This window comes from Hemiscyllium ocellatum, chromosome 24, assembly GCF_020745735.1.
Source record: "Hemiscyllium ocellatum isolate sHemOce1 chromosome 24, sHemOce1.pat.X.cur, whole genome shotgun sequence".
NCBI classification, from domain to species: domain Eukaryota; kingdom Metazoa; phylum Chordata; class Chondrichthyes; order Orectolobiformes; family Hemiscylliidae; genus Hemiscyllium; species Hemiscyllium ocellatum.
In genome coordinates, this window is record NC_083424.1 from 12,071,437 (window position 1) to 12,094,307 (window position 22,871).

Consider the following 22,871-nt stretch of genomic DNA (forward strand, 5'->3'; position numbering starts at 1 on the left):
CGGGACATTACCTGGGTCTCTGGATTAACAGTCCAGCAATAATACCACGAGGCCATTGCCTTCTGTTAAAGAATTGGAATTAGTGAACTGTATTCTAATTTTGAAAAATTATTGATGTGGAAACTATTGGTTATTCAACTTTGGAGGAAGACTTTGGTATCAAAAGGGTTAATAAATTGTAGAGACTATGCAATGGCTCGCAATTCAAAAGACTATTTTGATTCAAATTGCTGAATTTTGTTTCTTATAAATTTGCAGCATGAAATGTTGCCATTCTGCCCGTCATATCCAGGCAGATGTTGTCGAGGGATGTTAAATGCTGTATTCAACATGTGTGCAACTGCCACACATTGCAAAAAGTCCAATTACATTGACAAATTTGACAGTGATCCTTCCTGTTTAGTACACTGAAATTAGAATACAGTTCACGAATTCCAATTCTTCAAGGGAAGGCAATGGTCTAGTGGTATTATTGCTGGACTGTTCATCCAGAGACACCTCTAATGTTCTGGAGTCCTAGGACCAAATGCTCTAGTAAGTAGAGATGAAACTGCAGAAAGTTAAGGAAAATATACTAGGGCAAGCTGATAGGTGATCTTACCAGAGTGTGCTGAAATGTTAGGTATATGAAACACAGGTACTCGTGTGAAGATTAAGTCCTTTATTCCCTTTGTACAGAAGGCAGGCTCAGGAATCAGACATGCCCTGTCCCAGTCGCTGTGCAGCAGAAATTTAGAAATTGTCACAGATTCAATCTTCACACAATGCAATGGGTATTTGAAATTCTGGAAGGCAGATGGGTAAATGAAAATGCATTTGTGGTTCTGCCATTTAACCAGAGTTTGATATTGGCACTGAATTCTTCTCATAATGAAGTTTGGATTGGGATTACCACTTTCTTTCTTGTGTGGCTTTTGTTTAAATGACTTTCAAGTTTCTTCTAGTAACAAGTTATTTAACTTAATCCTGTTGCCACATACACCCCTCGTCAGCAATCCATGCCCAAGTCCCCAGATTTTGTACATGAACTGCCAAAGATCGACTGACCAATTGATGGTGCCATCTTTCAGTTGGACATTGAACAGAGACCCCAGTTGTCTGCTTGAATTGACATAACTAACTGACGGATGTTTTTGAAGAAGTAACAGACAGTTAATCAGGGCATACGTTGTTAATGTGATGTATGCAGAAGGACTTCCAGCAGGCATTCGATACAATGCCATATAACAGACCTGTAAGCAAAATTAGATTTCATGGAATAAAAGGGACAATAACAGTATGGATACAAAACTGGTTTAGGAAAAACAAGTAATGAGTAATGGTTAATGCATCTTCATTGGACCATCACTGAGTGTCCCACTCTCAACATCTTGGGGATTACCATGGAGCAGAAACTGAGCTGGACTATCATATACAATCAACACTGTGACTACTTACTAGAGGCAGGAATCCTGCAGCAAGTAACTTACCTCCTGACCACACACCCCCAAAACATGTGCATCACCTAAGTATATCAAGAGTGATAATGAAATGTTCTCCATTTTGATGGATGGGTGCTGATCCAATAACACTCCTTGATACTATCCTGGACAAAGCAGCTAATGGTCACCACATCCACAGGCATCCAGTCCCTCCATCACCAATGCTCAGTAGCAGCAGTGTGTACTGTCTTCAAGATACACTTCAAATATTGACTAAGGCTTGTAACAGCATCTTCCAAACCTACAACCACTTTCACCCATAAGGCCATGGGCATCAGGTACACAGGAACACCACCACCTACAAGTTCCCCTCTAAGCCAATCTCCATCCTGACTTGGAAATATATGGCCATTTCTTCACTGTCATTGGGTTAAAATCCTGGAATTCCCTTCCTAAAGACATTGTGGGCCAACCCACACCATGGGGACTGCAACAGTTCAAGAAGGCAGTTCACCACCACCACCTCAAGAGCATCCATTACAGGTAATATATGCCAGGGTAACCAGCGATGGATACATCTCATAGCTGAATAAAAGCAAATGTAGAAGCATTGGAGAGAGTACGGGAGAAAGCTCATAAAAAAAATTCAAATTGTCAACCTGTCTTAATTGTGTAAAGTCCTTTAGAGCTTGTTTGTCACTAACCGTGCACATTTCAGGTATTACGCCAGGTAGTGAATAGATCACTTTGACTATTTAGCTACAACTTTGACGCAGTGTTGTATTTTGACCCAATATGATTTGGTTCATACAGCACTTGGTCTGTTTTTCTCATTCTCTCTCTTTTCCTCTCTCTGTAATTAAAGAACTGACAATAGAAATTTGTGTTCTCCGTGTTGGAAAGGGTCCACTGAAGGGCCGTGCAGAATGTAAAGTTTCCAATTGCGACAAGGGCAATGTGCTTGCTTGCCGATCCCACACTTTATTTTGTAACATTAATACTCGTCTCCCCTATATCTGCGAATTTGCTTTCACTGCCACCTGCTCCTCTCAGCTATGTAGCGACACGGATCACACAGCCAGCCTCCTTTTTAACCACCTTTACCTCAGCAAGGAGAAGGTCAGGTCTGTCAGGATCAACGTTCGCAGCAGCTGGTATTTGTACACGGTCTTCCACACGGCAAAACATCCGACTTTCTCAGGAGCACTGAGCAGAATTATTTCACTCCTCTGCAGTGGGCTTGCAGGTGTTGGGGCTGACAAAATACAATGGAAATTCCACTGTGATGACTCTCCAACACATTCCCACCACAGGAGAGCGTTCTGCAAGTAAGGTATTGCCCCACCATGGCGCCTATAGTTAAGGACCCTTTAAGACTAGGGCACAGCGGCACACCAGGGAGTCTTGGGGTTTGGGGGATGTTTAGGGGCTTGTCTGCTGCTGTCTGTTAGATGTTGCTTATTGGAGGGAGCCAGGTTGCAGCTATGTGGGCAGCCATTACAATCAGAGATCTTACTCCCACCCCACTCCCCCACCCCCAGAGACCGGTCTGTGGCCAAGAAAGTCAGCCTCTCACACTTCCAAACAATTCAGTTGAATGGATCTCGCCTTCTCAAGGGTCACCCATCCATCCCTTCTCACTTTTTGAATATCACACTGGGTAAGGGCAGCTCCATTCTGAGACTCTCTCAAGGCTGACCTTACTCAATAAAGCTCAATACACCCCAGAGGTAATCTGAAGAGGAGTCATATCGGATTTGAAACACTAATTCTGTTTCTCTCTCCTGACAGTTAGAGACAAAAGAAACTGCAGATGCTGGAATCCAAGCAGGAGGCTGGAAGAACACAGCATCAGGAAGTGGAGAAGTCAACATTTCAGGTCAGACTTGAGTCCTGAAGAAGGTTACACCAGACTTCTCCACCTCCTGATGCTTCCTGTCTTGCTGTGTTCTTGCAGCTTCCTGCTTGTCTCCGTCCTCGCAGAGCTGCTGAGTTTCTCCAGCACCCTCTGCATTTGTTTCAGATCTCCAGCGTCTGCAGTATTTTGTCCTTATAGAGAGGTGTCAGCCCTTTGATTGTCTCAGGAGCCAGGATCTCGGCTTATTTGAGCAGCGTGCCAGGGACAGCCAATGAAGAGGTCATCTACTAGAATTATCATTGAGCCATTCTGGCTCAGGCCCCTCTTTTGTTCCTTTTGTTCAGGTGCTGAAGGCTGTTGGAAAATCCTCTGGAGACCAGGACCTGGCACAGATACCACGGACCCTGCAGTCTCACAGCAGTCATAAAATTACCCACCCACCCCAGCCTGCGACAAGCAGGGTCCCCTTGGAGCCCTCGGCGCTGATGTAAATCTCCCCTTCTAACCCGGGCCCTGCTGAAGACACATGATTAAATCCTAACACAACAGCGAGCGGAATTTAAATACAAGTCACTCATCAACCTGGAATGACAAAGTAAAGGAAACAATGCGAGACTGTCACTTAAAAAGCCCAACTAATTCAGTCACATGCTTTGGAGAAACAAATCTGCCATCCTTGGCCAGTCTGATCTACATGTGAGTCCAGACCCACAGCAAAGTTAATCTCATCATAAATGCCCTCTGAAATGGCCTAGTGAGCCACTCGCTTCAACGACAAGCAACAGATGCTGACCTGAACACAAAATGGCCACTTCCCATGAAAGGATCAAGAAATTAAATATTCTACTAAATCCTCTCACAATTCTAAATGTCACATAACCGCTGATTGCCCTCAGTTTAATGCTTTCCTATTTGAATGGTTATTGTGACGGACTATCCCCTGACATGACTGATAGCCTTCCAGTCGTGACCCTTTCCAGGGGTAGTACTTTCCGTTCTGATATCACCTCAGCAGAGAAGCCAACAAAAAGATGAAAGGAAAATGTTACAGATGCTGTAAATCTAAAGCAAGCACAGAGAGTGCTGGAGAAACTCAACAGGTCTGGCAGCACCTATGGGGAGAGAGAGAGAGAGAGAGAGAGAAACAGAATTAATGTGGTTCACATCTAGTACAGCTCCGGGGTTCTGAAGGACTCGGAACATTAACTGTGCTACTCTCATAGAATCCCTACAATGTGGGAACAGGCCGCTTTAGCCCAACAGGTCCACACCGACCCTCTGAAGAGTAACTCACCCAGACCTATTCCCCTACATCTACCCATGACTAATGCACCTAACCTACACATTTCCGGAACACTATGACCAACTTCGCATGGCCAACTCACCTAACCTGCACATCTTTGGATAATGGGAGGAAACCAGAGCACCTGGAGGAAACCCACACAGACACGGGGAGAATGTGCAAATGCCACAGAGACTGTCATCGATGCTGGAATCAAATCCGGATCCCCGGTGCTGTGAGGTGGCAGTGCTAACCACTCAGCCACCGTGCTGCCTTTATTCATAGCTGTTGCCAAAGTCAAGAGATTTCCCACTCGGAGCACTTGTCTTGGGGGAAAGTGCCAGAAAAGACAGGATTTTCATTGAGGGGCTAACAGAGATTAGAGGCAACTCCAGGGGTAGTCAAATGCCAAAGTAGGCTTTTCAAAAATCCAGGCCCTATGGGACTCCATCCCAGTTACAATAAAATTAGTATGGCCTTTATGCCTCACCCTTACACTCCTCACTCACTCACAATCCCCACATCACCACATCTGCACCCCCATGTCTCATTGTACAGTCTATGTCAAGCTATGGAATCCCTACTTCCATTCAGTTGCTATAGGACCAATAAATTCTAATGAGGCTTTTATCCCCAGATTGTCAGAGGTTGAGGGGTGGCCTTATAGAGGAGCATGGATAAGTTGATGAGCCAAGGTTTTTTTCCCAAGGTAAGGGAGTCCAAAACTAAAAGGCATAGATTTACAGTGAGAGGGGGAATATTTAAAAGGGGCCTTAGAGGTAATCTTTTCATGCAGAGGGTGGTGCAAATATTGGATGAGCTGCGAGAGGCAGTGGTGGAGGCTGGTACAATTACATTTTAAAGGCACCTGAATGAGTACATGTTGAGGAAGGGCCAATTGCTGGCAAATGGGACTAGATTTACTTAGAATATCTGGTTGGCATGGATGAGTTGGACCAAAAGGTCTCTTTCTGTGCTAAATGATTCTATGACTCTAACTGTTTTTAACTACAGGCCAACAAATGTGTTAATTATCCAGCTGTTTCTAAAGTATCAACAGCAAAAACGATATGCACTTAAAAGCTCTTCATATTATGTTAATCAGTATTATGCAGTTGCTAGTACAGATGAAAGAGAAAGCTGTCAATTAAGCAACGTCTCTCTCGTGGCTGCAGCTGTTTCAATACTCTAATGGATGTCTGGACTTCAGCCAAGAATGCAAAATGAGACTTGGCTAGTTTATTCTATCAATGGTATCACAGATACATTCCTTGTATCTATTTGGAGCATTCACAGAAGTCTTTCTACAGACATGAAATACAGCAGCTGCCCTTTTCCCTTACATCCAAAGACAAGCAGCAGGCAGGTTATGTATAACCAGGACTCCAATTATTTTATGACCAATACCATGGTGTTTTACTTCGCTTTGCAGCTGAGTTTAAAATGTATTACTTTTGGGAGAGAAAAATAGAGATTCTGAGAGAAATTGGACTTCAATAAATGGGACCAAGTCCATGAATGACTGATATTGCTCTTTCAATGTTTTATTCAGCTATGCGGCATTAGATACATCACTGGCCTCATTAGGATATGTCAAAGAATGTAACGTGCCTTCTCCAGGAGCTGACCTGTTACTTGGGATTACAGCCAAACTTGACACCCATTGAATCACTCAGTCATATGGGCTGTTCTCAAATGAACAAGTAAGGTAATAGGAGGAAGTGAAGACTGCAGATGCTGGAGATCAGAGTCAAAAAAATGTGGTGCTAGAAAAGCACAGCCGGTCAGGCAGCATCCAAGGAGAGGGAGAGTCGACATTTCGGGCATAAGCTCTTCGTCATTCCTGATAACGACTCTCCTGCTCCTCGGATGCTGCCTGACTGGCTGTGCTTTTCCAGCACTACACTCTCGACTCTGATCTCCAGCATCTGCAGTCCTCACTTTCTACTAGCCCTAAATCTAGGCTGACACTCCCTCAGTCAGAGCCACTGGCTTTCAGGTCAGGCCCGGGGCCTAGTCTGATTCATATCCCTGATGAAAAGCTTATGTCAATTCTCCTGATCCTCAGTTGCTGCCTGGTCAGCTTTGCTTTCCCAGCACCACACTTTCTGACTGGGGCCTAGTCTGCCCAACAAAGTGACCATTAAATTTCTTTGGCATGACTTCAAGAAGATCCAATGGCCTGGCCAGTATTTATTCCTTAAGCAGCATCAGTAGTAACTCAGTAAAACAGAGAAAACTTTTAACCACAGAATCACAGAATTGTTGTGGCAAGGAATAAGCTCATTCAGCCCTTTTATCTGTGCTAGCTCATTAAATAAGCAGCGGTACCTTGTGCCAATCTCCTGCGTTTTCCCCACACCTGTCCACACCGTTTCTATCCAAATAATCACCCAATGCCATTAATGGTATTTAGGAGAAAGTGAGGACTGCAGATGCTGGAGATCAGAGTAGAGAATGTGGTGCTGGAAAAGCACAGCAGGTCAGGCAGCATCCAAGTAATAGGAGAATCGACGTTTCGGGCAGGAGCCCTTCATCAGGAATATTCAATTCACAGAACTAAAACAGCGTTCACAGTTATTACCACAATGCTGCCTATGGAATCTTCAAAGATAAATGACTTCTCACATTACAAATGCGCCCGCACTTCGAAAATGCTTCATTTGATCCCCAATTGTCCTGAGGCTGTGGAAAGCATTACAAAAATACAAGCCTTTCTTCCCTTTATACTTAACAGATGAGAGAGAAAGACTCTCCTGTTCTGTTGCATTTTGTTCTTGAGAAAATAATGCCAGCTTCCTTTGCAAAATCATTGCTTCTGTTACACAATGCTATCCTGTCACAACAAGGACAGGACAGGTGACCTTTCAGCAGGCTTGGTGACAAAAGATATGTCACAGATAACAGCTCCGTTATTAAACTTTAAATTAGTCTCATTCTTTTCAGTACTACACAGAAAAGCACTCATATGAGACCAAGAGCTGAGCTTGGAGAATGTCACTGCAAATGCTGTTTTTCGTAAATCCTGCATAATTGACCAGAGGGCAACTCATACCACAGGAATGCAATGAAAGAACAAGCTCCTTAGTCAAATCAAGAGGCAATTTAACACCTTGGAATGAAGTACCTAGGGATTCTATACAAGGAATTGCTGTTAAAAGTCAGGTCACAGATGTTGCCACCGCTGACTGTTAAACACTTTTGCCTCCTGTCAGTTGTATTTTTTTTATTCCAATGACAAGGCAATCTTTGCATGCAGCATAATTGAGAAGTGACTGGTCCTTCAGAGGTACATGAGGACAGTCTCCAATTAGTTATAGCTTTGCTGCTCACTCTCTAACTTTTGATTAAGAAACTTTTGCCTTTGAGTCCCACTCCTGAGACTTGGGTGCATAATTTAAATGGACAGTCCAGTGGAGTACTGGGGAAGCTCAGCTGTGCCATTGGGAAATGCCAGATTAAGACCTCATCTCTTTTACATGTTGCCGTGCCAACCACTGTCAGCTTGTAGTTGGGGTAGATTGCTGCCACTATCCCATTATCTGACTGAATCTAAGGACCTAACTGTTTTACAGGATTACAGGAAAACCGCAAGTGAATTTTGAGAGGGTCTTGTCTTGCACAAGATGTGGTTGACAGCAATTAGGTACAACTTACATTGATAAATTTGAGATGCTTGCTAAGGCAATTAGGAGACCTGGATGATTAGCCTTATCTCTTAATATCCAGAGCTTGGATGTAGCTCAATGCAATCTCCAGCATTATCCTTTTCAGAACCATCACCTTATCGCAGGATTGTTATGGTCCAGAATGATGTCATTCCTCCTTGTCATCTCCCCCCAGAGCGTTTCTCTCACAGTGAATATTTGGACTTTCATATAATGACATTTACCACTACCCCATTTCAACCAACTCTCTGAAATCAAAACTTCAAATGGACAAGCTATTTCACAATTCTTCCAGAAGCTGTTCTCTTCAAAATGTGGAAGATTGGTTAGTCTTTGGCTGGAGTACTGTTGATCTTCATTCTGCTCTTGGCTCTATGCTGTCTGTAAATAATTGCTATTGTGTCTTTCCCCACTGAACTGGTCCAAACAATTATACTACAATTATTCTACAAAGATACGAGGTTCCTAAGATTCTTTTGTACAAACCTCAGTCATATGATATATGTGATCACAGCGCATCTGCTGCCCTCTTGAATGAATTGATCTGTTCTGTTACAGTCCCTTATCCTTACCTCATGCCCTTGGCCCAAGTGTGTTAAGTGTTCACACAGGGATCATAGTGGGCAATATGCTGTTCCCAACAAAACTGTTCCTTCTTACACACATGAACTGAACTATGGGGGCATCCTCTTTGGCAGCTTCAGCAGTTGAGCTATTAACCTTCAGGCCATCAGTAATTCTGATGGTGATAAACTGCACTAGAATGGGCTGGTATGTTAACTTTAATAGTCATCGTTAAAAGTCATCATTTTTTTCTCTAAAGAGACAAACAGACAAATAGAATAGATACAGATGTTTGTTCCAGTTGGTGGAATCTTGAACCAGGGGCACAATATAAAACTAAGGGGGAGGTGAGTAGTTGTCACTCAGGAAAAATGAGAACTTTTTAAACACAGAGAGTTATGAACCTTTAGAGCTTCCTATAAGAGATGGCTGTCGAATTTATCATTGAGTACATTTAGAGATTGGTTGATTTCTTATTACCAATGGTAAATAGGGCGATAGGGATGGGTAGGTAAAAGGCATTGAAATGTTCAAACAATCACAATTGTATTGAATAGAGGAGCAGGATCAATAGGCTGAATGGCCCACAACTATTCCAATGTTCCTATGAACCTGAACTCTTCCAAAATTCTTCCGTACATATCCTCATTAGCAGCAGGCCCCATTCACCTTTAAGCTATCTGGGGGCTATATAATTATTTTGACTTTTGTACCAGGATCACAGGAAGTTTAACCTTTATTATCCATGTTTCCAAACACCTCCTTGGCCTATATTTCCCTGATTCTCTAACCTTTTATTCACTACAACCCTCCTAGATTCCAAATAGTTCCAATTTTAGTGTAGTGTGTATCCCTGATTTCAATCACTGTATCCATTGACTGTATCTTCAGCTGTCTGGGTCCTAAGCTCAGATATTTACTTCCTAAATTCCTCTGCTTTTCTAATCTCTCACTCCTCCTTTAAGACACTCCTAGATTTGCCCAATCTCTCATAAGCTTCCTTGATCATATTTTGAGTTGTTTCAATATTTCCTCATGAGAGTTAGTGTCACATGTTGTTAGACGATGCTGCCGTTATCTCTTGAATATTTCACAATGTTAAAGGCACTATTTAAATGCTGTTGTAAAACACAACTGTATCATTTGCTGGAGGACGATTTGCAAAAAGGCAGATAAGAAACATTGACCACTAAATCAGAGCAGTGATGGGATAGATTCAGTACAGTAATTAGGAGCGGAAATAAACACAAATGCCTAGGAGATCAATTGACTGACAAGGAGACGTGAAAGATCATTGATGAATTATTCATGGTAGCAGCACTGTCAAGCCTATGTGGAAACATGAAAAGGTAGAGGAGTGGGAGTGAGGAAGATGGCATGAATGGGGATGAGTGGGGGGGTTGGGAGATTGAGTGAGACACTCTGCAGAGATGATAAGCTTTGATTTTAGTGGGTGCGTGATACTTTTCCTATTAACCTCCTGAGACTAAACTACCCCATCGCAGTCGAGTCATTGAATGCCAGTCAATTGGCTGAGATCGTGTAGAGACAGGCTCATGTTTGTGGACAATGCCATCACTCAAGGGTTCAGGAAAGGATGAGTTGTGAGAAATGGGAGAGAAAATCAATTACCATTATGGCTTACTCTGGAACTGCTGCCACAACGGATGCCACATACCGATTCCCAAGAAACATTCCTCTTGTATGGCATTCAAGGACCATATTGCAGCTTTTGTTTTAAAGTGCTGATGACTTCATGTATTTTGAAACTAAATCAGCTTTTGAGCCTTCTGGAGACTGGCAGTTTCTCCAGAGCAAAGAATTCGACTGATCTTTACAAGGGAGGACAAAACGTACATCAATAGCAATTCATTAATAGATGTAATGATTTGCTAACAAGTCTTGTTACTGGCATTTGTACCTCAAGTTAATTTAGCATCAGCTAATCTGATTAAATGTCATGGTGCCACCAGTTCTACTGACACAACAATACCATATGCACACAAGCCATTTTTATTTGTAAGGATCGCAATTAAAGAGCTTAATTCTAATTAGCATTGTAGAGCAGAACCATATCTGAAACTGATTTCCACCACACTGGAACAAATGAACAGGATTCAAGTTCCACAGTATAAACAAGGCAAGATGTGCACCAAAACACTTCAAAAGGTGGGCATTTGGCCCATCGTGCCGGCACCAGCTCTTCAACTGAGCATTATTACAGAGTGCTTTTCTCCCTACACCCTTGCATATTATTTTATCCAAATAATCATTATTTCTTAGTTCCATCCATATAGATTCACCAGAGAATCCCTCAGGAATATCCTCTCCAAGGACTGCCATCATGTTATCCTTGACCGAAAGCACACAAACTCTAGGTAGTCAGTCTCTGCAATATTTTATCAATTCCTCCTTTGGAACCAGAACCAGTTTGACTCAAGTTTGGGATGCAGACAGACTCTAACCTCACACCTTCAATGCATTGTCTGAGCTGGGATGTCATCTTTTTTTTTAAAAAACCTTAAGTTATCTTGGGAATGTGACATGAAAAAAGGTGCAAAGATTTACAAAGTAATGAATCAAAACCTGCAAGCCCATTCTGATTATAGACTTAACAGCAATCTAGGTTTGTTTAATACATCACACCAGCTGTGTGACACTTTGATCTTTTACTATAAAATCTGTGTCCTATAAGCCTGTCCCACTAGCTACCTGATGAAGGAGCAGTGCTCTGAAAGCTAGTGCTTCCAAATAAACCTTTTGGACTACAACCTGGTGTCGTGTGATTTTTAACTTTGTCCACCGCAGTCCAACATCTGCACCTCCACATCATGACCAAAAACACCACTTCCCCATCTCTCTTGCCCCACTTTCTGTCCTTCCCATAGCATCTGTACCCCGGAGCTTTGAGCTCCCTGAGCCATGCTTCTGTAAAAGACTGCAAATGCTGGAATCTAAGAAAGACAAGCAAGAGGCTGGAAGATCACAGCAAGCCAGTCCCTCAGCTTTTCCTTGTAAGACCTCCCATCCAGACCAGGCAACATCCTGGTAAATCTCCTCTGTACCTTTTCCAATGCTTCCACATCCCTCCTGTAATGGGGCGACCAGAACTGTACACAATATTCTAAGCACGGCCGCATTATCATTTTGTATAGTTGCAGCATGATATCATAGCTCCAGAAGTCGATCCCTCTACCAAAAAAACCTAACACTCTGTATGCCTTCTTAACAGCACTATCAATCTTGGTGGCAACTTTTAGAGATCTATGTACATTGACACCAAGATTCCTCTGCACATCCACACTACCAAGAATCTTTCCATTGACCCAGTATTCTGCCTTCCTGTTATTCTTCCCAAAGTGAATCATCTCACATTTATCTGCATTGAACTCCATTGCCATCTCGCAGCCCAATTTTGCAGTTTATTCAAGTCCCCCTGCAACATCCTTCCACACTGCCCACCAACGTTTGTGTCATCTGTGAACTTACTAACCTATCCACCTAAGCCTGTGTCCAAGTCATTTATAAAAATGACAAATAGCAGTGGTCCCAAAACAGATCCTCGTGGCATACCATTAGTAACTGGACTCCAGGCTGAATATTTTCCATCAACTACCACTCGCTGCCTTCTTACAGAAAGCCAGTTTCTAATCCAAACTGCTAAATCACCCTCAATCCCATGCCTCTGTATTTTCTCCAAAAGCTTACCATGTGGAACCTTATCAAAGACTTTACTGAAATCCATGTATACCACATTAATTCCCCTGCCCTCATCCACATGCTTGGTCACCTTCTCAAAATACTCAATGAGGTTTGTGAAACACGACCTGCCCTTGACACAACCATGTTGACTATCTCCAATCAAATTGTTGCTTGCCAGATGATTATAAATCCTATCTTTTATAATCCTTTCCAAAACTTTTCCTACAACAGACGTAAGGTCTAATCACATTATAATTGCTCTTCCCACTTTTTAACTCTTGCCCAGTGGCACGTATCTATCCCTTTCCATCGCTAAACTAAATGTAACCGAATTGTGGTCACTTTCTCTAAAGTGCTCACCTACAACTACATCAAACACCTGGCCTGGTTCATTACCAGGCACCAGATCCAGTGTGACCTCTCTTCTTGTCAGCCCTTCGACATACTGCATGAGGAAATCCCCCTCCACACATTGGACAAAAACTGATCCATCCGACATACTAGAGTTATAGCATCTCCAGTCAATGTTGGAGAAGTCCCCCATAATGACCACCCTGTTCCTTTCACTCCTACCCAGAATCGTTTTGCCAATCCTTTCCTCCACATCCCTGGAACTTTGCAGAGGCCTATAAAAAAGTCCCAGCAGTGTGACCTCTTCTCTTCTGCTTCTAAACTCAACCCACACCACCTCAGCAGACGAGTCCTCATCAAAAGTTCTTTCAGTCACCATTATACTGGCTTTGACTAACAAAGCCACACCTCCCATTCTTTTGTCACCTTCTCTGATCTTAACAAAAGATCTAAACCATGGAACCTGCAACATTCATTTCTCACCCTGCTCTATCCATGTCTCTGAAATGGCCACAACATTGAAGTCGCAGGTACTTATCTACAGTGCAAGCTCACCTACCTTATTCCAGATACTCCTGGTATTAAAGTAGGCACACTTCACACCAGCTTGCTGTCTGCCAGCACATTCCCATGACAATGAAATCCTGATCATGTCCTCACTACTCACATCCTCCTGTGCACTGGAACTACACCACAGCTTCCCATCTCCCTGCTGAGCAAGTTTAAACCCACCTGAATAGCACTAGCAAATTTCCCACCCACAATATTAGTACCGCTCTGGTTCAAGTGAAAAGCTTGCTGTTTGTAGAGGTCCCACATTCCCCAGAATGAGCCCCAATTACCCATATACTTGAAACCGTCCCTCCTGCACCATCCCTACAGCCACGTGTTCAGCTGATATCTCTCCCTGTTCCTCGCCTCGCTATCATGTGACACAGGTAATGAACCAAAATAACAATTGTTTGTTCAAGCTCTCAGCTTCCACTCTAGCTCTCTGAAATCCTGCCTTACATCCTTATCCCTCTTTCTACCTATGTCATTGGTACCTATGTGGACCACAACTTGGCTGGTCACCCTCTCCCTTCAGGACGCCAAACATACGATCTGAAACTTCATGGACCCTGGCATCTGGGAGGCAACACACCAACCGTGAGTCTCATTCGTTCCCAACAAACCCTCTATCTGACCCTCTAACTATTGAGGATCAATGACTAACACTCTCCTCCTTGTCCTCCTTTCCTTCTCTGCAACAGGGACAGATTCTGTGCCAGAGACATACACCCAATGCATGCTCCTGCTAAGTCATCCCCACCCCACCCAAATAGTATCCGAAACAGTATACTTGTTTTTCAGAGGAACAACCACAGGGGATCCCTGCACTGACTTTTATTTTTCCCTCTTGTAACAGTTAGCCCAGCTTTCTTCATGCCTAGGAGTAATTACTTCCCTATAACTCTTATCTATCACAGGCTCTGCCTCCCGAATGATCCGAAGTTCATCCAGCTCCTGCTCCAGTTCCCTAATGTGGTCTTAGACAAGCAAGAGTTGGGTGCACTTCCTGCAGATGTACTTGAATGGGACACCAATGGTGTCCCTCAACTCAAACATCATGCAGGAGGACCATACCTCTCCCTGCACCACCATCCTTGCTAGTCCCTTTATCAGAAAGTAAAAATGAAGAGAACTTTACCTAGTGTTTAAGGTTAGCGGAGTTGGATGGTGGGAAGCCATACAAGTGTAGACCCACATAATATTCCAGGGGACCTGGGTTCAATAAAAATCTGAAATTAAAAGTCTAATGATGACCATTGTCAGGAAAAATCCATCTGGTTCATTGATATCTTTTAGGGCAGGAAGCTGACCTGGGTCTACATGTGACTCCAGACCCACAGCAATGTAGCTACCCTCAGAATAATTAGCAAGAACAATGAATGCTGGCCTAGCCAGTGATGCCTCACTCCTGTGAATGAATAAACAAAACTCTGTACCTTGTTTTGCTTTCTCCCCATATCTTTGATCCCTTTAGCCTTAAGAATTGGATCAGACCCCTTCTTCAGTGTTTTGCCCATAACTACTTCCATTGTCAGGAAATTCCACAGGCTCATCACTCTCTGGGTGAACACATTTCGACTCAGCTCAGTCCGAAATAACCGACTCTATGTCTCTAGACTGTATGACCGCTGGTTCTGAACTCTACCATCATTGGGAACATCCTTGCATTTACTCTATCTGGTGCTGTTCAAGTTTCTGTGGGATTCCTCCCTCATACTCCAGTGAACATAGACTAATCAACCCTGTCGTACTTCACACCTCAGTCTGGTCACATTGCTCGGTGTGTGATTTTATTTGACTCGTTTCTGTAAACTGCCTTTTGTTATGTTAAAGGCACTATATAAATGCAAGTTATTCTTGCCGATGATACATTCAATCATAGATTGGCGGTGACATATCCTAGGGGTTTTTTTGTACAGAGGAAATAGCGATCCCTTAGGTGGACTCACCAATAACCGTCTCTCTGCCAAGTATCCTGACACATACTGTCTTGTCATTTGCCTCACTGCTGTTTGGTAGACCCTGCAATGTTCTGGAATTGCCTGCGAAACATCAATGAATATATTTTAAAAGTAATTCATTGTCTGTGAAGAACTTTGGGACACTTTGAGGACATAAAAGACTTTCTGAATGTGTGTGCTTCCTTACTTGTGCATAACAATCAAGACACTTCAGAAGTAATTAATTGCGTGAAGTGATTTAAGATTCCTGCTCACTGTGTTTCTTGCTCCCACATGTACATAATTGAAATGTAATTTTCTTCCCCACTTGTTTGTGTCCTGAGCCAGCCGAGGGTGATTAAATATTGTTTTCACTTGGTTGCACAAGCCATAAGCTGTCGCTGAGGGACACTAGGGAAAATGCTTTAGAGGGAAATGGGAATCTGTGGGTCTGCACTCCAGCTGGTCAGGGAAGCAAGCAGCAAAGATTGAAAAGAAATCATCCCTCTGTCCTCTGGACATATCGATCTTTGTTGCTGGTAATTTCGGAGTTGTAGAGATGATTGCACTGCAGCAGATGGACATCTTCAGTCATGTCCCACTCTTTGAATTGCAACAAGGCAAATAAGCAGTAGTTTGCATTCAGAAACATGGCTTAATTGTATACAAAGCTCCTTCAAAAACAAACAAAAAAGGCGGGTAAACCATTAATACCAGTGTTCCCCCACCACCCCAATCTAACATCTTGTGTCACATCTGCAATGCTCTTTTTAAAATTTAAAGTCACAGGCTGGGTCGAGAAACCTCAGGAATTATTTATTCTCTTTATTCACAGTTTTAAAACCACTTGTTCTAAAATAGATAAAAGGTGAAGTTGCCATCATCATGTTTCTCATTAGAGAGGGGCGTCATGGTGAGTTTATCCAGAATGTCACAGGCGGTGGGAGAGGTAGAGAAGGCAGTGTCTTCATGCTAGCTATGGCTAGTGCAAGAATTGAACCCACGAGCCAGTCATCCAGCCAAATGAGCTAACCAACCCACTATCATGGAGAGTTCCTTCCCACATGACTATAAGACCCTAAGATACAGGAGCAGAATGAGGCAATTTGGCTCTCAAGTCTTCTACACCATTTCATCACAGCTGATTACAACCACATCTGCACTTTAGAATACGTCACTAATTGTGAAATGCTTTGCTACCATCCAGGAGTTGTGAAAGAACCTTTTTTGTTATATAAATAAGTTATTGCTTTCTGTAGCCCTAACAAAATTCATGTTTGCAGAAGTGGATCTTAGCCTAGAGACTTGGGGCAGGCCAGGGGATTCCATTATGAATTGGACAGACTGAAAAGATTCACTAGGATAGATCTGTGCTGGGGTTGGTCAGCTGTGAAAAGAGATTAGATAGGCTGGAGTCTGTTTTCCTAGGTCAGTGAAGGAGGCGGGTTCGTGATTGAGTTATACAAAGTTATGCAGGGCATAGATGGGAGACAAGAAGAAAACATTCCTTTAATTGTGAGTTGATTTGGTTTATTACTGTCACGTGTACCTAAATACAGTGAAAAGCTTTGTTTTGCATGCAGAACAGGCAGGTCATACCACACAAAGTACATTAGGGTAATAGAACAGAGTGAGGTAAACAATGTTACTGCTGTAGAGAAGGTGCACAAAGAGCGAGCTCAGCATTTGAGTTTAAAGTTTGAGAGGTCCATTCAGAAGTCTGAAAACAGCAGGGAAGAAGCTGCTCTTGAATCTGTCAGTATGTGTTTTGTATCTTCTGCTAGATGAAAAAGATTGGAAGAGATTATAATCAGGGTTCAGGGTTGGTCTGTGATGATGTTGGCTGGTTTGCTGAGGCAGCAAGAAGTATTGATGGTGGGGTCAATACCCCGGGACATAGTTTTAAGGTAAGGAGCAAGAGGTTTTATACGGGATTTGAGGAAAACATTTTTCATTGACAATGGGTATCAGAAGCTTACTGCCAGAAAGGGTGGTAGGGGCAGGAAACCTTGAGGTAGTCAAAGGGTATTTATTTGAGTGCTTAAAGTATCTGTGGGCCAAATGCTAGCAAGTGGGATCAGAACAGATGGATGTCTGATAACCTGTATGCTGAAAATATGTTGCTGTAAAAGCGCAGCAGGTCAGGCAGCATCCAAGGAACAGGAGATTCGACGTTTCGGGCATAAGCCCTTCTTCAGGATTCCTGAAGAAGGGCTTATGCCCGAAACATCGAATCTCCTGTTCCTTGGATGCTGCCTGACCTGCTGCGCTTTTACAGCAACACATTTTCAGCTCTGATCTCCAGCATCTGCAGACCTCACTTTCTCCTCGAAGATGATAACCTGTATGAACAAGATGGGCTGAACTGCCTTCTTTCATGTTGAAAAACTCTCTGACTCTACGACACTGAAAGGGAATCTCTTTCCTCAGAAACTGAGTGTATTTAGTAGTCTGTTATGTTTATCTTGTTTTGCATCCAATGTATTGAGACAACGGCTATAGTCTTTATTAGCTATTGAATAATGTTATTGAGACCTATAGCTTTAACATGTGTAAATCAATCAATTTTGATGCTAACCTTTTGGAGTTAATTGATATGGAGTTAAATAAAAGGAACAATGTGAATGTAGCCCGATATCGGATTTTTTTTCAGTTTGTCTTGATAATGACATTTCTAGGACAGCCTGAAGCAGACAGTGTGGCTTAGTATGAGTCAATGCTGGTTAATGGGATAGATGTGACTGTAATTTTTATTGGCCTGATTCTGGATCTTTCTTTTCTGCCCTTGCTACATAGTCAATCCTTCCTGTTTGCCCATCAAATCAACAGTTTCGATCCATCAAACAACAGCAGGAATTCTGCTTAAGGAATGATATTGACATCAGAGGAAATGAGGGGATATTTTGAGTCCAGCAGGAAGAGGTAGCCACGGGAACAAAGCTCAGAATCGATCGAACCTCCAGCACGTATACAGTCTCTTTACCTGTAATCTCCTTGACTCTGATCACTGTGATAACCCCCAGAAAATGGAAATTATACAGACATGGTCTGAGAAACACTGTGCAAAAAGGAATGGGGAGGAGATTGACAGTTAGCTATCTAAAGGGAAGTTAATATCAATGTTTTGCTATCAACCAGTTCAGAGATGTTATTACACACTTCCAGAGCAGTTGGGGCTTGAACCAAGGCCTCCCTGACTCAGAAGTAGGAACATTATGGCTACACCATAAGACCCTTAACTGAATAGTCTTAGGATAAAGGATAGCAAATTTAAAACAGAGTTGAGGAGAAACTACTTCTCCCAAAGGGTTATGAATGTGTGGAATTCATTACTGCAAAGTGTAGTGGATGCTGTGATAGTGAGTAAATTTAAAGAGGAGTTAGACAGATTTTTAATTGGCAATGGGTCAAAGGGACATGGAGAAAAGTCAGGAAAATGGGGGTAAGGGGCATATCAGTCATGATCAAGCGGCAGTGCAGATTCGATGGGTCAAATGGCCTAATTCTGATCCTATATGCTATGAACGTATGAATCCTGGAAAAGAAAGAGCTGTTTGGACATACCATGACACATCTCCATTGAACTCTGTACCTTTGTGACACAAGAGCCTTTAGAAATAAAAGGATGTGTTGTCAAATTTCGGACAAGACTCATGTTGGACCAGCATGCACTGCTTGGGCAGAATGGCCGATTGCTGTGCTGTAAATGTGTTTATTAAGTAATGTTGTTAGCATCCAGGTCAGGCAATATTCAGAACTGCACATTTCTCACTCAAAAGTCTTAAGAACAACAATGCTTATGCAGGTTATGGGCTCAAGACCATGGACATTTCGTTAAAGAGAAGAAGGTTGCGAGATGACTTAATTGAGAAGTATAAGATAATCAGAGGGTTAGATAGGGTGGACAGTGAGAGCCTTTTTCCTCAGATGGTGATGGCTAGCATGAGGGGACATAGCTTTAAATTGAGGGGTGATAGGTATAGGACAGGTGTGTGAGGTAGTTTCTTTACTCAGAGAGTAATAGGGACGTGGAATACACAGCCTGCAACAGTAGTAGACTCGCCAACTCTAAGAGCATTTAAATGGTCATTGGATAAACATATGGATGAGAATGGAATAGTGTAGGTAAGATGGGCTTCAGATTGGTTCCACAGGTCAGTGCAACATCAAGGGCCGAAGGGCCTGTACTGTGCTGAAATATTCTATGTTCCCACACCCACACTCCCCTAAGTCAGAGTTGGCAGACTGTCAGTACAATCTATGAAGACAGCTCAAACTCACTACCTTAAGCATTCACTAGACTCCATTTGCCACCTCACAACCCAGATCTGCAGCTTATCTATGTCTCTCTGTAACCTACAACGTCCTTTGTCACTATCCACAACTCTATCGACCTTAGTGTCATATGAAAATTTACTAACTTGCACAGCTTTGCACTGTGGGAGGAAATTGGAGCACCTGGATGACACAGTCTCTGAGGCTAGAATTGAACCCAGGTCCCTGGCACTGTGAGGCAGCAGTGCTAACCACTGAGCCACCATAGGGTGGCAAAACTGGATGTCCCATACAAGGTAAACTCTGTTGGAATGATTTACGATGTAGGATGATATTGCCAAAGGGCGACATGTAGATGAGAAATCGAAAGGGTACAAGGATAAATCCTTGCAGGCCACCAGAGATAGCAATGTAGTGAAGAGAGAAGAAGCCATCACAAATGGTTTTCTGGCTTTGTTTGGATAGTTTACAATGGGACCGGGGACAGCAGTGCCATTGCTTTACAACCATTCAGACAGAGGAGGATGAGATGATCAGCCATGTCAAAGGATCAGGCAGGTCTATCAGGAAAAGGAGGGATAGTTTACTTCTGTTCACAAAAACTAAATTGTGAGTTTGATATGACTTTCACTGATATGCCAGGGCAGAAACTCACTTGGCCACACAAAGCTATCAAGTCTAAGAATTGCAATTTTGAGGTAAAAGTATGTGCAGTTACATAACAACAACGATTTTCATTTATATAACATCTTTGATATAGTCCAAGCCACTTTGCAGTTGCATTATCGGTCAAAGTTAGACACTAAAAGAAGTATTCAGACAAGTCAAAGAAGCACGGTCAGAGGTAGGCTTTAAGCAGCAACTTAAAGGAGAGAAAGTGAGAGATATTGGCAGAGACATCTAAGGAGGGAATTTTAGATTTTACGTTGTTGGATGCCATCCCTCCCACCCCATTCTCCCCCAACAAATGAATTTGATTGGCCTTACCCAGCAAACTGGAGAAGCAGCACTGGAGGTGACTGAAAACAAACTGAAATGTTATTTATTTATTTACTTTATTTTTCTGGTATGGAGTTTCCTTCAGGCACCCGGAAGATAACTATCTGGAGGTTCCCGAATACCCAGCCCACGGCTGTCACCACCCCCCTCCCCGCGTACACACACACACACACACACACACACACACACACAGACAGATGCATAAACACAGACACACATGTTAAGACACTGACACAAACATACAGACATACACAAACACACACACACAAAGACATTCACACAAACATACACATCAAAACACACTAACACACACAGACAGATACACACATAGACACACACACACCCAAACATAGAGACACACATTCTCTCTCTCTCTCTCTCTCTCCCTCTCTCCCCCCTCCACCTCCTACGAAAGTGTGACATGTGGCAGGTTTATTCGACAGGAGCAGGTTGAAGATCCTGATGGAGCCTACCATTTCTTGGTGACCCGACTGACCAACTGACTCACGGTTGATGGTTTTGATCATCACCTGTGAATAAAGAAGGATCGTGATCCTCTACGTGGGTCAGACCATACAGCATTAGCCTTAGTTAGCAAAAGTACAGCTGCCCCTCAGCATGATCTAGTGCATTCAGGAGAGAAGGAAGACATGGGCGGCACGGTGGTATGGGCGGCACGGTGGCACAGTGGTTAGCACTGCTGCCTCACAGCGCCTGTAGACCCGGGTTCAATTCCCGACTCAGGCGACTGACTGTGTGGAGTTTGCACGTTCTCCCCGTGTCTGTGTGGGTTTCCTCTGGGTGCTCCGGTTTCCTCCCACAGTCCAAAGATGTGCAGGTCAGGTGAATTGGCCATGCTAAATTGCCCGTAGTGTTAGGTAAGGGGTAAATGTAGGGGTATGGGTGGGTTGCGCTTCGGCGGGTCGGTGTGGACTTGTTGGGCCGAAGGGCCTGTTTCCACACTGTAAGTCTAATCTAATCTAAAAGGACCAAGCTACAACTTCTTTGTAACTGAGAGAAGTGGAGAAAAAGAATATGTCTGCGATATTATAAATAATACAAAGTGGTCGACAGAACTGCAGATTAGTTTAACTCAGCAACATAGGGATTCTATTAACATTGAAACCACTGGGGCTCAATTTAATCACTGCACTGTACCTCACTGCCAACCATTCAAACAGCATAACATTTGCATAATACTTTCCCTAAAGCATTTCACAGTGAATGAATACGGTTTAACATTTTTAGTGTTTGCCAATTTGAGCGCAGAAAGGTTCCACAAACAAAGATGCATTCAGTGACTGGGTAACCTACTTTAGTAAGCACATTTAACCAGAATAATAGAAGAACTCTCCCAATCGTCTTCACAATAATCAAACACTGTTCATCCAACTGGACAAACACCCATCCAAAAGACTGCCTCTCCCACAGTGTAGCTTTACAACAGTGTTGTGCTGAAGTGCCAATGCATATTATGTGCAGAACTCTGAAAGGTTTGAACTCACAACCTTTTGACTAAAGGACATGTCTGAGCCAATCAGAGCTTTATTATCTCATAATAAAACAAAGAACTGCAGATGCCTCAAATGTGAAACAAAAACAGAAATTGCTGGAGAAGCTCAGCAGGCCTGGCAGAATCTGTGGAGAGAAAGCAGAGTTAACGTTTCTGGTCCAGAGACCATTCTTTAGAGCTGGTTGCAGCAGTAAAAGGTGGTATATGGGCTGGTGACAGAGGGTGGGCACAGGGAGGAATGTGTGAGCAGATAGGTGGAGATGGAGCCCAGAGAGAGAGAGACAGAATGACAGTTAGGCAGGTGATAATAGGTCTGGGGAAAAGAAAAGCTGAGATAAGAAAGAAAAGCTGATATTGGGAACCAGAAGTAGGTGCAAATGGGTTGGCTGTGCTGAAAGCAGCACAGTCAGGGGTGCGGAGCTCACTAAAGGACACACAGGAAGGTGTTCAGGCTCTGAAGGCTACAGGGTTCCCTAGCATTCCACTGGACTCCAAACGTTAACTCTGCTTTCTCTCCACAGATGTTGCCAGACCTGCTGAGTTTCTCCAGCAATTTCTGTTACTGTTCGTTACCTCTTACACATACTTACAATGAAGACAGTCCCGATGTGTTATAAGGACCTGCAGTGCAGAGATAAGACTGATATTGCTGTCCCCATTGCCAGTCAAACAGTAATTAAAGGTAAGCATTGACACCACAGTTTAGCTAGTGCAACCCTTCCAAGTGTTGCAGGACTATGGATATT